Consider the following 11520-nt stretch of genomic DNA (forward strand, 5'->3'; position numbering starts at 1 on the left):
AATGTCTCAGTAAGTAAGCTCATTGGTTATCCAGTAAAACTTTAATCAAACATTGGCTTGATACTAGAAACTTAAAGGGGCATAAGCATTGCTTAGTATCCCCAGGAAAAGAATTCTCACAACAGATGGAAAATTTATTTGTTAATGCTATTATGTCTCCTAATTATTTAAAAAAAGAGAAAGAAAGAAAACGAGAATGTAAAATGTTAAAAGAATATGGAAATGGAGATATTTTCCGAAATAGAAAAAATGAGAAAGCCTAAGAAAGTGATGAAGGTCTGTATAGGTTTGTTATGATATATAAAGGATGAGACGAAAATAATATACACATACACTAAAAATTTCTAAGGTCATAGTTTAGTCAACTAGTTTAAGGAATATATTTTTAAGTAAGGATTATCTGAGAAGAATTGGTCTTTGCCCAAGCTTTATCTACATAGCACATGGTAATTAAAAGGACCAGACTGGTGGAACTAACCTTATTGGATATTTAACAGCCATACTTCGAGGCCTACACTAATCTGGTCAGAGGGACTTAAAGGATAGTTTTTTCCCCTTGTCCTCCAAGGTCAACTAAGTTGTAAGGGCCTATGGAACATCTCACAAAATGCCTTGTAACTGTGGTTGAGTCACCTGTCCTCTTGTTCAGGGAGGCCATGGAGACCCCAGGAGATAGACTTGAACCAGTGTCCAGTCTACAAAGAGGAAGGTCAACACAGAGGAAACTTTCCCTCCATGCTTCCAAGTGAAGCCAGCCATGGTCAAGCATGATCTTTGACTTATCTTTACATAGATGGAACTGGTAAAAGAAAGGAACCAGGGGCTCCTCCCAAGCCCATGTGGCCCCTGAGGAACAGATCCTCAAATGACCTTAAGTGTAAATATAAATTGGTTTATTTGGGCCAACTGTATGGTCTTAAACACCCAAAAGGAAAGTATAACCAAAGGGTAAAGCGATTACTATGTTTCTTTAAGAGTTCAAGGGATTACACTTCCCAGACATTAGGCTTAACTCCATATAAAAAGTTATTTAGAAAACTATTTCTCATTGATGATTTTGTTCCTAATCAGAAAGTGCTGCTCAGATGTAAGACTTCAAATCTTGGTCTGTAATACTGTAGTGCCCACCTGTAGCTAAGGGGGACAACCCGTTATTTTCTAAAATGATGGATAAATTTGTTTTCTCCCCCTATCTAGAAGCCTTTGAGAGGGAACTGACACTCATTCTAACCATTCCAACAGCTATTAAAATGCCTGAAAGCAAATCCTGAATCCATTACTCTCCAGTCCAGCCTTGGCAGTCAAAAGACAAATGAGGAGGAACCCAATAGAGGGATGCTTTTGGAAGCCCCTGTCAAGAAATTCCAATGGACTCTCATATGAACATTTGAAAATTTCCCTGTTCTGACTTTTTTCTAGTTCCCTGTCTGGAACTTGTAATGCTAATTACTCTTGCCTTTACTCCTCCTTCACATCTGCTATTCACCAGTCAAGGACTTTCTTTTCCCCCTTCAGATAAGAGTTATACAATTTGGGAGTCTTTTAGATAGACCCACTGAAGGGGTACCCCAATTGCCTCACCCTGTGTCCCTGTTCAGCATGAAAGAAGCCAGAGCAGTCTGCATCTGATTCCCTATCTGCAAGTTGGGTAACCTCTTTAGAGGATGGTGTGATAAGAATAGGAGATAGGAATTGGCTAGGCAGTTAGGGTAAAAAGATCCCAATGAAAAGTAGCTACTTTCTTGGCTAAAACTCACAATGTGCTTGGGCCTCTTAGCAACATACTCTGTTCCAAAGGCCAAAAATGTCGAAGCTTTTATTTAATTGGGAGCTTTGATCTAATCCTTAAAAGGTTTTAGGGTTACCTCTTGGGGGGGGGATGTTAGCGTAGCAAAAAGCCCCATAAAAAATAAAAGAAGAAGAAATAGTACATGAAGTTATCAGAAAAAAGTGATGGGGAGATATGGGAGGAATTGGAGGGGAGGGAGTGGGCATGGATTTGATCAAAACACCTTATATGCATGTATGAAATTCTCAATAAATTATTTTTTAAAAATATGTAGGAAATTCAAGTTTACATATCATATCCAGAAAAATAAATTGTCATGACTTAACACTAAACAGCTATTCCAGTTTAGAGTAACACAAAACCGAACTATCGCATAATTAAAAATAAATTTTTTCTTTAAAATAACATAAATTGCTTCTTTTTAAAAAATCTTTACATTCACAAATAAGACAATGGATCTGGACATACGCCACTGTAAGTGAGGGCACTCGAGGTCTCTGCTCTGAGCTCAAGATCTCAAAATCCACAAAAAAGTTCGAGGCTCAACTTTTAAAATTATTTTGCTAAGAAAAGACACACACATGACTATAATAGTTGAATATCACTGAAATAAAGGCAGAAGGGGGACAAAATATGAGACTGATTGAAAGTTAATATTTTTCTGTTTAAAAAAATGGCAATCAAAGAATATCACACCAACTGGAATTCAGCATCCTCCAACTTGTCACGAGGTACTATCATCATCCAAGTTCTTATCACTTCACACTTCAGCCGTTTCAGCAGCGGGAATGAGCCCCACAGTCACTAAATTTTGATCTGTGTACAGTTCTGACTCTTTAGAGTGACACTATAAACAGGTCTGAGAAACCCCAAAGGTTGACAGTTTTTACACTGGCAAACACCTTGCAGAAATACATTGAATCCTGAGCTAAGTTTGGGGCAGAACCTTCCACTCAGCCTGGTCATCTGCAAGGTGTGTGTGTAGCGGGGGGAGTGGGGAGTGGTATCTGAATGATGATGGAGGAGATCTACTGGTCAGTACAGGTGAGAAGGACTAATCTGAGGGATGCGGCAGAGACCCTCAGTTTGTTGAGTAAAGCCTCCTGGTATCTTGATGTTCACTGAGATACAGTGGGTATCTGTTTATCTAATACCTGGTAGGTGAGTTCAAACCATGAAAGTACATTGTTTCCTTTGTGTATGCAATCTGGGAATACCTCCTGGGATTAGGTTCATTTTTCTTTTCCTTGTGACTGATTATGAGACACCTCTGGATCACAGCATTTGAGTGAGATAAAGACATGCCTCTGTGGGGTAATCGTTTAAAAATATCATCATCTTCTCCTCTCCAGCCCCAATAAGCATTAGGAAATCCATTGATGGCAAAAAACTGTTGTTTACTGAGGGCAGAGACACCTCCAAAATAGCCAGTATATGGTAGATTAAACCCGAACTTGTCCAAGGCCACGGAAATGTGCGGTGGCTGTGAGAAACACCTGTAAGTCATGGGAATGAGGTCCACATCACTAAACACGAACAGCTGTAGTCATAGTCCTTCAAGGCCTCTTGAAAGCCAACATTAAGAAGCTTGGCACGATTGAACAGGACACGTCTGGCCTGGTTGGTAACCTAGACGCCACAGTCCAACTGCTGTCGCTTTAGGACTGGATGCAACATTACTTGCGGAGCATCAACGGTTGCGGAAAGGAATAGCGATGGCCAGATGCAATCCTTCAGCATGTGACGGCTACCCATCTTTATCTCCGGGTTCTGCTTTGCCAAAACTTCCAAATCCACAGGTATGTTAAAGTCAATCCTCAAGGCACCCACGAGCAGCGAGGACTCCCCCTGGCAAGCGGACAGCGACGGTGCCGTGGGGGACTCGAGCATGGAAGTCAAGTTACTTCTGGAGCTGGGGAGAGGCTGCGAGGACCCTCTCGGTGGTGACATGGGAAAGCGCACCAGCTGCGGCAGGCGCTGCAGGTCACCAGGGCACAGATAATAGACTAAGGTGAGCCGAGGTGCAGCGCGGAGAGCCAGGAACAGGCTGCAAACTCGCTGCAGGGTAGCGAAGAGCATCGCTGCGCTCTGGAGCCAGGGAGCCGCACCGGAAGCCTCTTCCGAGTGCGCTGCGGCCAGAAGCCACAGGAGCTGTGACTGCCGGCACTCCTGGGACTCAGGACGCCTGGATGCGGGCGGAAGCAGGCGGCCGGGCGGGGCCGCCCTTCTGGACATAGGCGATTGTTGCACAGGTGATTCATGTTAGGCATCTATAACCCATCAATGTTAAAAGGACATAAGACTGCTCAGCCTGCTTTCTTATGCAACACAGGCCCACCTGAAAAAAAAAATTAAAAAAAAAAAAAAGGACATAAGAGTAAACAACAATGGGGTCAGGATTGGGGAGGATGCTGGCAAGACGAATTATATCTTTCGTTAGAAAACACCCAAGGGTGGGGCTCCCCTTGTGAGCTGGGGTTTGGTGACGGTCCTGTTTCCTTAACTCTGGGGAGTACAATGGCTAGGGACACAAATAGTAACACCGGAGAAGTGATGAAACAACTGCTGATGGAGGAAGATGGAAGAGGGGATTTGCGCCTCCTCTTCAGAAACACCTGGAACCTTGTAGCGCGAACTCTAACGCAAAGAGATCCACCTGCTTCTGCTGGGATTAAAGGTGCACACCTGCCACCTTGAACTTAATATATTGATACCCCCAAACTTCCATTTTCTTTTTAAAAATTTTTTTAATTTTTTTATGTGTGTGAGCATATTGCCTGCATGTGCGTAAGTAAATGCACCCATGTTGTGCAATGCCCGCAAAGGACAGAAGAGGGCTGTGGATCCCTTGGAAATGGAGTTAAAGATGGTTATTAGCTGCCATCTGGGTGCGTCCTCGGATTCCAACCTGGGTCTTCTGCAAGAGCAGCCAGTGCTCTTAACCACTGAGCCATCTCTCCTGCCTGAAACTTTCATTTTCTGTTAGGAAAATAAAGGAGAGAAGAGGTTGACAGTGGAGCCTGGGTTCAGAGGAATCAGGGCTCTGACATCAATGCTGGAGGGCGACTGACAGAGGGACTGACACCAGTCTCAGTTTCTTACTGGTGAAATCTGGGGATTGAACTAGAGAAATGTAAATCTGGCTTTAAAGAGGTTAATCCAATAGTTCAAAGGTTCACCCTAATTCCTCCTTCTGTTGCACCATAATTATTTTTTCCATTAGTAATAGGATTTTCTAAATAACAGACTCTTAATTGCTTGTCAGTGATTAGAATTCACTCTGATTTATCTTTGACCACCTGTGATGTCAGCAGGAGGTGCTGACTCAGCTTTAACGCTATAGAATCAAGTAGAAAATGTCTACCCTTGTCAAGGTTTGGCTTTTGTTTTGTTTTAAAAGCTTTTAAATTACTATGAATAATATTTCATATAACTTTTATTATTTACTCCCCTCATTTCTTTTTAAACTTTTAACTGGCTATAAATGGATACATACTTATTGATGAAAGTATAAAAGACATAGAAAGTTATATTATCTGTGGTATTTAATATGGAAATAAAATGTTATAATCCTATCAGAGATAATGCTATTAGCATTTTATAATAGTTTATGAGCTTTTCCATCCAGTCACATGTATACTTATTTTTTAAGTAAAATTGGGATATATTGTGTACTTTTGTTGACTTTTTTTTCCACAAAATAGCATAGCATGGAATTTTTTCCTTCTAATCAAATTATTTCATGAAAACATAATGGCCTTTCTAAACACAAAACTATATGCATCTCTATTCTACCATTATTTTACATATGTATATAGTAATATGTTTGTATGCATTTAGGTATTTTTTTCTTTTTTAAAAAAATATTTATTATTATTTTATGTGTATGAGTGTATTGCCTGCATGTATGCGAATGCACCTGTGTCATGCAATGCCACGGAGGTCAGAAGAGGGCTTCAGATTCCTCTGGAGTTAAGGACAGCTCATAGCTGCCATGGGGTTCTGGGAATCGAACCTGGGACCTCTGCATGAGCAGTCAGTGCTCTTAACCACTGAGCCATCTCTCCAGCCCCTAATTTAGGTATTTTCAAAGTAAACAACTTCATGATATATGATAATGATCCAATTAGCTTAAATTGTTATAAATTCACAGCATTCCATCACTAAGGCCTGCTATATAGACATTATATAATAATTTTAGTGAAAATCATTACATTTTTACTCCAAAAAACATTTTATAAATTTACTTTTTACTAGCAGTATATGAAACTGCATTTATTTCACTCAGGCTGGACAAATGAATTTTATCTTAAAAACAAAATATTTGCCCATTTGGAAGGTAAAAGGTGATGTGTCCTAATTGTGTGTTTATTGGATTACTAATGAGGTTAAACACTTTCCCTCTTTTCCTGGGAGAGAATAAAATTTCTGTTATAATTGCAATTAGTTTAAGATTTCATATTTTAGACTAATTTATGACTATGAACATTTCCGTTTCATTATTAATTTGTCACATGTTTGCAATCAGTTTTCTGAATGTTCTGATCCACCCTCATTCTAAGTAATTCAATACAACAAAATATTGACATATATTTAGTCTCTCAGGAAAAAAAAAAGCAGATAAATACATCAGAAAAAAACAAATCAGATGGTTCTCCAGGACATATTTAGTGTACAATTGCATAATTTGTGGCAGTCAACAAAACCACCTCATTTCATCCTTTGACAGGATTTACTGTGGCCAGCCAGTGTTCTTGATGTGAATGTAATCATAAGTCAGTCAGCTATGCTGCTGCATTCAGAGCACACATCCTACTGCAGCCACAGTAACCAAGAAAGGTAAACATACAAATCAAATGACGCAGAATGTAATGCGTTAAAGGAAAATAAATAAGTAGCTATTAAGCTAGACAATAGCAAAAGAGGGTCAGAAAATGTTTCTCTAGTGTAGCATTTAAATGAACACCCAAAAGACGTGTTAGGTTTGAAATATGTCCCTTAGAACAATCCCCAAAGTCATATGTAATGGTATGTGGAGATGGAGCCTTTAGGAGGCAATTAGGCACCCATAGTCACATTAGTGACTTTACAGAAAGAGGGGGATCCAAGATAGCATGCTTGTCTGTCTTGCCATGTGACGCCCTCTGCCATGTTATAATGTGGCAAAAAGGTCACAGAGGCAAGATCTCCAACCTCCCAGACCTAGAATCATGAGCCAAATCAAGCTCTATCTTTATAAATTACTCAGTCTTGGTAATTGGTAATAACAGCAGAAAATGGACTAAGACAGAAGGGAAGGAGAGGGGTAGTCCTCTAAACATGAGAGGGAGTTTGGCTGGCCCAGTGTGCAGAATGGCCAGATCATTTGGGGTCTTTTGGGCCATAGTAAAGGAGGTAAGGAATTTTATTCTGAATTCAGTGGGGGAATCCACTGAAGCTTTCAGAAGACTAGGCTTGGTTGCTACATGGAATTAAAGAGTAGATGTTTCTAGGTAAGAAACCACAGTGATGTGGGTCAGAAGCAGAGGTGACCTGGAACAGCAAACAAGGGACAGAGTGGGTCCTCTAAGTCCATACTGTGGAGTAACTTTCATGTAATCTTCCTAAAGACTGGACCAACTCCCTCAAAGACAAAACACCCCCTTGGAAGTGTGCTATTCTCTGTAAGTTGCCCCAAACAGTTGCTGATGAAAAAAAGATTTAGATTCAAATCCAAACAATACTGAAAACCCACCAAGAGGCAATGACTCTTCTGGGGGCTTTCATGCATGTCCATTCCCCCTGCTGTGGTAGGCAATAAGATCATATTGAAATCACTACACAGACAAATTGGAGTTTCTCCACTGCCACGAGTTTGTTCATTCTCTGAGCCCTCTCTTACTTGAGAAGTAACCACCCCCTCCAGGGGCTTACTGGGTCTCAATGAGTCAGTCCTACTCACTGTTCTTGTACAGGAAAGAGACTGAGAAGCCTGACTGCTCTGCCTCAGCTTCTAGCCTCTGCTCTGGGGAAGTGGGAGCTGAAAACAGGAAGTCTACCTTGCAGGTATAAAGTTCTCAAGAATTACACCCCACCACAGGACACCAGTTCCTGGTTATAACCCTTGTTTCAATTTCAGTTAATCAGCTACTTCTCTTATGGTCCATGAGGTCCTCTGAGATGACTGTGCAGCCTTATCCTCTGTTCCTCACTGACATTCCCTAGGAGCAGGCTAGCCCTGGTGCTAAGCTGGTCCTTCATCACCATCATCACCTGCATTTCTGCTTCAGGGCCCTCCCTAATGGTGCATTTCTGACAAAGGCACTTCCTTAGGGCCATCTAGGCCCATCCAGCAGAAACAAAGGAAATAGTCATGATTTCTGATTTACCAGGGAGTATCCTGGTCCCTTTGTGTATGTATCTACCTTCTTTCAAATGTCACTTTTTAATGGATAATGACAAGCCTCCCACATTAGCCAAGCCGAAGAAGAGCTATTCAGCCTAAATGTTCCAAAGCCTAGGGGTCCGCATGCATTATGGCCACACACAGAAAACAGGTATAGATAAAGCTATATGGAGAACATAAAATACTTATCATGCACCTGATGACCAAGAAGTCAGGGATGATCCCCAAGGCTCTGCCTCTGTTGACTGGATAGGTAAGGTCCTGACTGATATAGACAACAGGAGAGTAACAGATTTGTAAGAAAGATGGTATTTGTTTTTGAGATTTAAAGTATGCAGTCAAAATTTAAAAACCAAACAAACGACAAAACTGAGCTGAGCACCCCTAATCTGAAAATCTGAAGTGTTCTAAAATCCTAAACCTTTTAAGCACTGGCACAACTCAAATTAGAATATTTCATATTTTAGATTTTTGCTTTAGGGATGCTCAACCAAAAACTGTATGCAAATCATATTTCCAAGTTTAAAACCCTCTGAAACCTGAAATACTTCTCGTCCCAAGCATTTTGATAAAGGATGCTCAGTCGACGCTCAGATGGATGCTCTGGGATTGGGTCTAAGGGTGATAGACTTGAGGAATTGGATTTGGAGTGGTCAGCACGCTTGAGATAACTGAGTCATGGGTGAGACTGTGGGGCTGGGAGAAGGGAGCTGAGCTGACACATGAGGCACAGCACCCTGTAAGACACAAGCTCTCAGAAGAGCCAAGAAAGATCTCTCAGAGAAACAAGAAGGCAGGGTCTTGTCGTTGAATCTAAAGAGAATCTGTTCAGCAGTTTCCAAGCAACAGAAATCAAGAAAAATAAGTTATGAATTTCTCAACTAGATAAAGCCTACTCAAGCCTCTTTTAGCAAATGACTGACCAAGGTCATGTCATCTTATTACATTCCTTTTCAGCGATTTGTGCTTGGAATTGAACTATACTACACTCTTATCAGTAATGTATTATCAATTACCTACTGTGTAAGGACTGGTAATAACTAAGAGGTTTTTTATCACATCTTAGTCAATTTTATCAGAAATGGAAAGCCACATTCTTTTTGAAAACAGCCAAATCTAGTAGCGGCCACAGTCTATTTTTCCTTTTTTTCCTTTTGAATATGGCACTGACATGCACAGCATGGGTTCTTCTGAGTTAGTGTGTCTACTCATGTGCCAGGGGAGAGGATTCTACTCTCCCACTTTTTACTGGAAAATTTTCTTGGACCACAAGACCTGACATGCATGGACATAGTGTTTATATAGTTAGTCCGTTTTTGTTGTTGATGGTGTTATTGTTAAATTATTTTTTACATTTAATTTATTTGGGATTTTGGAGGAGGAGGGGATGCAAATGTGTCACAGCATCTATATGGAGGTCAGAGGACAAATTAGGGAGTTGGTTTTCTCCTTCCACCATGTGGATTCTAGGGATGGAACTCAGGTGATCAGCTTGGTGGCAAGCACCTTTACCCGCTGACTTATTTTGTTGGCCCTTTAGTCTACTTCTTTTCTCATGAGTCTGACATTAAAATAATTCTGATAAGTGAGACCCAATATGATACAAAAGAGAAATACAAATGGGGACACTGAAATCAAATGCCAGTACTTGATAAATAATAGTAAACTTACATTAAAATTCTAGGGCTAGAGAGATGACTCAGTGGTTTAAAGCACTAGCTGTTCTCAAGGAGGACCCAGGTTTTGTTCCTAGTACCCACATGGCAACTCACAACAGTCTATAACTCCAGTTCCAGGGGATCTGATGCCCTCTGGCCTCTGTGGGCATTGCATGACCTGTGTACACTTTACATACATGCAGGCAAAACGTTCATACACATAATAAATAATAAATAATTTTTTAAATTTCTAGGTCAGTGAACTCAAAATGTAGAATTTCAAAATTACTCTGAAGACCCTGAAGATTATCCCTGATGATCCACTTTCTTTTCTTTCCTTCTTTTCCTTTCTTTCTCCTTCTTCCCTCCCTCCCTCCCGCCTTCCCTTCCTTCCTTCCTTCCTTTTCTTTCTTTCAAGACAGGGCCTCATTTCACTGTGTAACCCAGGCTGGTCTTGAGTGCACAATCCTCCTTCCTTAGCCTCCTGGGACTACCATCACACTTGAGTTGCTCTACATTTGAGAAAACACTTCCAGGTACACTATAGCATTGCACTTTGCTCACCTTGCCCTCATTGTCAATTTCTTCTCTTGGGCTCTGAAGGAATAAAGCTTGAGCCCGTGTGAAACAGCAATAGCATGAGAGTGAAGGAGCTCTGAGCATTTCCATATTCTTGGACTTTCTCTTTTCATATAGTTTCATCTTTTCTTACTGAATAAAGGAAAAGTTCTTCACTTGGTTTGCTGACTTGGTTTTCTTCACTTGGTCTCTTAACTATGGTTTGCTGACTTTGGACCCACTAGAGTGGCTAGGACAGCAACAGAGTTCAATTAACAGTCAATGAAGGCTTTTGAAAGTACACATGCTCGCCAGGTGTGGTGGTGCATGCCTTTAATCCCAGAGGCAGGTGGACCTCTGTGAGTTCAAGGCCAGCCTAGTCTACATAGCAAGTGCCAGGCCAGCTGGGGCTACAGGGAGACCCTGTCTCAAAAGACCAAAAAGATAAAAGTACACATACTCAAGTACTTAATAGTATTTGGAAGAAATGAAAAGGATTTCCATAACCACTGTCACTGTAGTCTTTGAGGCAACAGCATATACTGAGAAGACCTGGATTTCTTCTTCACGTAGAAAAGCAGAGAGAGCAAAACATCATATGATATTGGGTGTTAGTGTTTTCTGTCCCATACAAAGAATGCCTTTTAAATACCGTTTCCTCTTTATTGATTTTCATGAAAAACTGTGGCCTGGGATATGGTCTACATTAGAGCTATTTGCCCTTACCTCCTCCTCCGCCTGAGCATGTGCTTGGGTTGCCCTTCTCTACAGGGTCCTGTGACCTCTGGCCAAGGGCATGTGAGAAGTGGCTTGTATCCTTTCTGGAGTAAACCTCTTAGAGCTGGTATCAAGTTCATCAAGTTTCTTTCCCTCTCCCTTTGTGCCAGCAATAATACTCAGATGATGACTCCATCAGCCTGTGTCAATGAGTGATGGGAAGTGAAGCTTCCTGGGACCCAAGATGAGCAGTAGCTTGAGGGATAAATGTTTTCTGTTCCAAGGTAGTATATCTCAGATCATGATCTTGCCCTTCTTGATTTTTAAGAAAGCAAGACCCTGAAGTGAACATTTCACTCCTGGTAGTTAAGATTATTAACAAGAGGGTGTAAATCACCAAAATATATAGGAAG

At 41.0% G+C, this 11520-nt stretch overlaps 1 pseudogene; it reads right to left on the reverse strand.

Moving 5' to 3' along the window:
* Nucleotides 1-2870: 2870 nt before the first annotated feature.
* LOC103727261 lies at nucleotides 2871-4024 on the reverse strand (annotated as a pseudogene).
* Between the last annotated feature and the right edge of the window lie 7496 nt (nucleotides 4025-11520).

Source organism: Nannospalax galili, unplaced genomic scaffold (assembly GCF_000622305.1).
Source record: "Nannospalax galili isolate Female #2095 unplaced genomic scaffold, S.galili_v1.0 scaffold768, whole genome shotgun sequence".
Classification (NCBI taxonomy): Eukaryota; Metazoa; Chordata; class Mammalia; order Rodentia; family Spalacidae; genus Nannospalax; species Nannospalax galili.